The sequence below is a fragment of the Capsicum annuum genome, chromosome 1 (assembly GCF_002878395.1).
Source record: "Capsicum annuum cultivar UCD-10X-F1 chromosome 1, UCD10Xv1.1, whole genome shotgun sequence".
Taxonomy (NCBI): Eukaryota; Viridiplantae; Streptophyta; class Magnoliopsida; order Solanales; family Solanaceae; genus Capsicum; species Capsicum annuum.
In genome coordinates this window covers 17,765,019-17,771,445 of record NC_061111.1, presented here as the reverse complement: position 1 = coordinate 17,771,445, position 6,427 = coordinate 17,765,019, and the positions used below count along the sequence as shown (strand labels likewise).

The window sequence follows — 6,427 nt, the reverse complement described above, 5'->3', positions numbered from 1 at the left end:
TTTCACTATTTATACAAGAAGGTAAGAGATATTCTACCAAAAATAAAAGATCCTAATTGTAGTGAAATCCTATCAACTTAATTACAATAATATTACAAGGGATCAAATCATATTAATCACTTGAGAATAGGATGTCTTCCTGATAGGTGCTTTGGATTAGCTTTATATTCCCACTATGCTATTATGATTTGTTGTATCTGTATTGAAACCTGCATAAAGTGTATATTGTTTCCAAAGCCTTTGGACAATGAAAGCTGTTAGTAATAAATGTGACATGAATTCTACCCCTCCTTCTTCATAATAATATCTACTGACCAACCGAATTTGTGTTCTCCTAAGATTGTCATTTGTAGCAATTCTTCTCTTTCACACTCTACATAGAAAAAAACAATCTTAAAAAGTAAACCTTTTAACCAGATATTCTTTACCGATTCTACTTTCTTTTTATTGTTGTTAGAGTCCCACATCGGTGGGTTAAAGGGTCCTTGGTCTCCTTATATAGTTCTGGGCAATCCCCCTCATGAGCTAGCTTTTGAGGTTGAGTTAGACCCAATGTCCATTTCTTTATTATGGTATCAGAGCCAGACCCACCCAGTTTATTGTTTCCGATGTTAGGCCCGCCGTCTTATATTGTCCACGCTCCAGATGTCCAGTCCTGGGCGTGCGGAGATGTTGGAGTCCCACATCGGTAGGTTAAAGGGTCCTTGGTCTCCGTATATGGTCTTGGGTAATCCTCCCCTCATGAGCTAGCTTTTGAGGTTGAGTTAGGCCCAAGGTTCATTTCTTTATCACTTGTGTCTCAGATTTTGTTAGGCAGATTTAGCAGTGAATTTTTCTTTAATATTGCTCATCCACCAGACCTTATATTAATCCCACTCACCAATTCTATTTGATGTTATCTATGATGTGATATGTCATCTCAAGTGAGATGAATTCCTGTAGCTTTCCCACATTCCAAGTTGCATTAGTAATGAACTCCTTCACTTCTAATTCCTCATCATCAACTAGTTCTCCTTCTGTAAAATACAATGCACCCATTTTTGTCTAGTTATCAAATCAAAATCTAGAATTATAAGACTTTATCTGCCACAAATGTGATGTTCTACCTCCTCTCTTACCAATAACAATTTTCTCCAAACATGTGATGCCCTTGAGTTTGTGGTAATATGGTATGAGATTTTTTGCAATACTTATTCCACATTATTTCATAGAGAAGAAGTGAAAATTTTAAAATTCCACCATAACTTAGCAAATATAGCCTTTGCTACTTAATTCAATGATCTAAATTCAAACCTTCTATTTTTTTAGAAAAATTGCAACTCCTCCTAGGTTACCCAGTATTTTCCTTTGAAATTGCAATTGCCCCCTAAAAATTGATAAAGATCTGATGCAACTGCTCAATGATTAGGAGGGTTCATGTCAGATAATAGATAAATAGACATTGACTGAAGAATATGGTTAATAAGAATGAACTTACCTCCAAAAGATAGAAATCTATTCTGCCATGAAAACACCCTTTTTATCATTTTCCTCAGTAAGTCTTCAAAATGACCTTTGTTTTTCCTCCCACAAAAAATTAGATAGTTCAAATATGTGAAAGAGAAATTTTCTTGCTTCATTCATGTTAGTCTTCTCAATTTTATTGCCACAATTAAAGGTGTTTTGTCATGTAAATAAAAGAAACTCTTGAATTTATTGATCATTTGCCCATAAATTAACTTATATTGTCTTGATATCTTTATCATTTTAATCACCGATACTTTATCTCCTGAACAAAGGCGGATTCAGAATTTGAAAGTTCTGGGTGTGACCTTACTTTGAACAATAATGTGTACTCCGTACAATATTTTAGAAAAGTAAAGTCAATATTCACAGAATAAACTATAATTATATATATCAACAAAAGTTGGTACAATATGAAGGCTTGCCAAGTTGGTGTTGTCAAGTATTTTGTTAGAAGAGGTTAAGGATTTTATTTTGCATAGCCACAGTTTATTTTTTAAGAGAAAGCAGAAGTATAATGCTAAAAATCGTTCTAAAAAATAGTGTTAAGCGAAGGTCGAACCCGTGCTGCTAGGTTACCACTCGTACCATTAGCTCATTTGATATTATGAGTGTCAACATTTATATATTAACTGATATCTGATACACACATAAATATACAGAGTTTCAATCAAGAAGTGTGGGTATTATGATACCCCATTCCTACTACATAGATCCGCCTCAGCTGCTGAGCAAAAGAGAACAGCGTCATCAACATAAGAAAGGTGATTGATCTCTGGACTCCATTTGGGCATACCATATTATTTAAACTGTTCATCTTTGTGAAGGCTATCAGACTCCTATTCAATATTTCAGCTGCAATGATAAATAAAGTAGGTGAAAAAGACCCTCTTACTTCACCCCTCTAAAAGACTAAAAAATACGGAAATTGGCCATTTATTGATACAAGTTCTAATTATTAGAAAGCAGTCTCCAAATCATGTCTATGATTATCTCAGAAAAATCAAACTTCCTAAGGACTTTAGTCAGAAAAATTCACGATACTCTGTCATATGCTTTAGCCATATTCCATTTCACCACCACACTGACATTTTTATTCCTCAAGTTAATGTCTCTAATAATTTTTAGAGCTAATAAGACATTTTCTGTAACGCTTATACCCCCTCCCCCCAAATCAGCCTAATGTCGTGAAATAATTAAAGGCAACACCTTTACTAATCTCCAAGACTCTTGAGATAATCTTGTTTGTGAAAGTACTTAGACTGATGGGCCTCAAATTAGTGAAATCTTGTACATTATTATTTTTCTTAGGCGGCAAAACTGAGTTGGTATGAGTGATAAATTTTGACAACTTTTTTCCACCAAAGAAAGCTCTTACCGACTTAGTAATGTCTTCTCCTATAATGTTCCAGCAACTCTGAAAAAGACTGCCTGAAAAATCATCTAGTGCGCTAGAACTATATCCATGTAGATCAAAACTTATCTTCTTTACTTGCTCCATGCTAGAAAGTCTAGTCATCTCTTCATTCAGTGATTAGCCTTGGAATATGTTGTAACATGCTGAAATCTTAGTTGAAAGTCGTCATCTGCTTCATTGCTTCATCTTTTTGAAGCTTATGATTTAAAATCCGTAAGAAGTTTTTTTATAATCATATATCATTTCATTCAAGATAAACTAAAAAAATTGAATTAATCTTTTTTTGCCATATAGACTTATATCTTATTTTTATTTTTATTTTTTCCAAAAAAAATGTGACAAGAAATGAGACAAGAAAAATAAAATGGTTAATGGAGAATTGTCCACGTAATAGTCGGCAAGTAACATTATCATCACTAAATATACACCACAATACATCATTTATAGAATCCAAATGAACATCCTTGCTAACTATGACTGAACCCCACCAACTACTTCTAAGATTGACACTAAGCATGATGCAACTAAACAAGAAACTCAACCATTTAAGCCCACTGTATTCATTAATAGCGACAATTCGATCAGTTGATCTTCAAATCGGAGGTCCATATATATTCCTCCCCACAATTTACAAGTGAATTAAACCACAACTTTTTTGACGGAACATCCAAAGACAATAAGCAAAATTTACAAGTCATATGAATTTTGCTAAGGTAGGAATTTTGCTAATAGAGTTTAAAATTTTAGTAAATATCTATAAGAAGTTGTTTTGACCTACATACATAATATTATTTTTTATATACACAATATAATTTTTAAATAAAAGTGTTAGACCACCCTTGAGTTAATCTAGCTAATCAACTGCATACAGGACTAATTAATTAGAACTATTAGGACCAACAAGTAACAGCCCATGTTGATGATAAAAGTAGGTACTATCTTAATCACAGTAGTAACAATGTATCTTCTTTATCCGCGGGGTTGGGCGGGTGGTGGGAGTCTTATTTAATGTGAGGGTGATTTTTCCTACTTTAATTCTTGGAGCTTAGTGCACATATTTACTTATTTGTGTCTTACAAGGCTTACACACTTGGACTAGTTAGACCGATTTATGTTGCTTTCAAGTCTTATCTGTTTCTGACAAGGGAACACATGGACTGTTACAAGAATTAAAGAAAATTAAATTGAGGCGTTTATTACACAATTAATACATAAAACATGATCCTAAACTTGACACTAAATTATAACTTTGACATTAAACTTTGATAGTGCACAAATAAGACCTTTAACTATTCAAAATCTGAACAAATATGATCTCCAATTTTACAACCCCATGCGTGAGTCTCACTCGCGCCTACGTGAAAAGGTAATCCAATCACACGGTGCCACGTCGTTAAAAGGGCTGACTTGGAGAGAGGTCATATTTGTGCAGTTTTGAATAGTTAAAGGTCATATTTATGCACTGTCAAAGTTTTGATTTTTATGTTAAAACGACGTCGTTTTTATTATTATTATTATTATTATTATTATTATTATTATTATTATTATTATTATTATAATAGTATCAGCACCTAACTTTTTTTTTAATTTTAAAAAATTATTATCATTATTATTAATTTATTTATTTCTATATTAGCAGCACTTAGCTTTTTTTTAATTAAAAAAAAAACAGCCACTAGCAGGAATCGAACCCGCACTGTAGGCTGAAGCAAGCGCCCAAGAAGAGCAAATAACACCATTGGGCTATCTAAGTGTCTTGTTACATGTGGTTCAACGTTAATATACGTACATAAATATATATTTTCTATCTTATATATATACAACGTAATTTTTTTACCTAGGGGGTTCGGGTGAACCCCATAGCAACCACGTAGGTCCGTCCCTCGTTAATTTAATAATGTTTTAATAGCGTTAATTTAATAACATTTTAATTACGTTAATTTGATAACGTTAATTTAATATACTACTACTACTATCCTTAATAACATTAATTTAATAACGTTTATTAAAACTATAATTTTTTTTATTATTAGTATAGTTTCATCTTTATTTTAATATTTAGATATATTATATAACTTAAATTCGTCCCCTGCTTTATAATATATATACATACTCGCTCAATTTTTTCGTATGAAACTGACCCGCCTAATTAATAAATCTTCAATATTGCTCTTTTTCCGCAATGACAATAGAAATTAGATGTCATTTTCATTTTTGAGCCGAAAATAATGAAAAAATAATAGTGAAAGTCATTTAAAGGTCATATCTGTGCAGTTTTGAATAGTTAAAGGTCATATTTGTGCACTGTCAAAGTTTAAGGTCATATTTATGTATTATGCCCTTAGATTTTAAGCTGGACGCGCTCAGTTTTGCGTGATGAACACGCGTTTTGCCACGTAGGATTGGAGGTCATATTTGTGCAGTTTTGAATAGTTAAAGGTCATATTTGTACACTATTAAAGTTTAAAGGTCAAAATTATAATTTGGTATCAAGTTTAAGCTCATTTTTATATGTATTAACTCTTTATTATATTTAGATGCACTAAATCAATATATAAAGATATGATATAGCCGACAGGTTATAAGAAATTAAAGAGAACAAAACTGTTAGCACATAAATACAACATACATTGACGAAACGCATTTATACTTGGATAAGTAATAAATTGTATATATAAAACCTATTGTCAGATAGGTATAGATGGAATATTAGTGTGTCATATGCATTAAAGTTTTAGATTCACCTAATTAGCTTCATTTTGCGCCGCGATTGTGTAGGTAAACAATATGATTACTAAATTAAACTACTTGAGCTATCGAAAAATTGGATTTAAGTTTTTGGACATGCTAGATGATTCATTGGAGGCAATGTGTGTCTATTACAAAATATCATTATATGGTTGTAAAAATGGTGTTATATAACATTCAAATAGCTTAGCTTGTGTTAAGAGATAACCTAGTGTTGGTGTAATATACCACAAATTACAATAATCATTACAGTTGAAATAAAATGAACAAACGTGAAGAAAATAAAATAATCTTCTTCTTGGTTGAGGCGTAGATATCTCGTTAAGTCCACTGTGACATAATCTACACCGATCCAGCAGTATATCTCGTGACTTGCCCCCTCTACGACAACCCATCAATGATGTATAACTCAAACAACTCCGGATTAGTTGAAGAGTTCAAAGCTCCACTATAAGAACACCTTCCTTCAACATATATTTACTCTCTTTGTATAGTGAATATAGTTAAAGATTTAGAATATTTTTCTTTGTCTCAACTCTTTCTTTCACTGATATAACAACTCTCTTTTGTATAGTGAATATAGTTGTAGACTTAGAATATTTTTTTGTCTCAACTTTCTCTTTCACTATTACATACTATAATTTTTTTCACACTTATCATATTTTCTTGTACATGCAATAACATGTAAGACCACCTCTATTTATAGGTGAAGTATCCATCCTTGTATTGAATAGGAAGAATGTGGCGTAGTAAAGTGGG

General features: G+C 32.1%; 1 long non-coding RNA gene across 1 annotated transcript; it reads right to left on the bottom strand.

Moving 5' to 3' along the window:
• Positions 1–2,044: 2,044 nt before the first annotated feature.
• LOC124886439 lies at positions 2,045–3,237 on the bottom strand. The gene is made up of 2 exons (XR_007043611.1): positions 2,882–3,237; positions 2,045–2,358 (listed from the first exon to the last, which is right to left on the bottom strand). It is a non-coding gene; the product is annotated as an uncharacterized LOC124886439 (long non-coding RNA).
• Between the last annotated feature and the right edge of the window lie 3,190 nt (positions 3,238–6,427).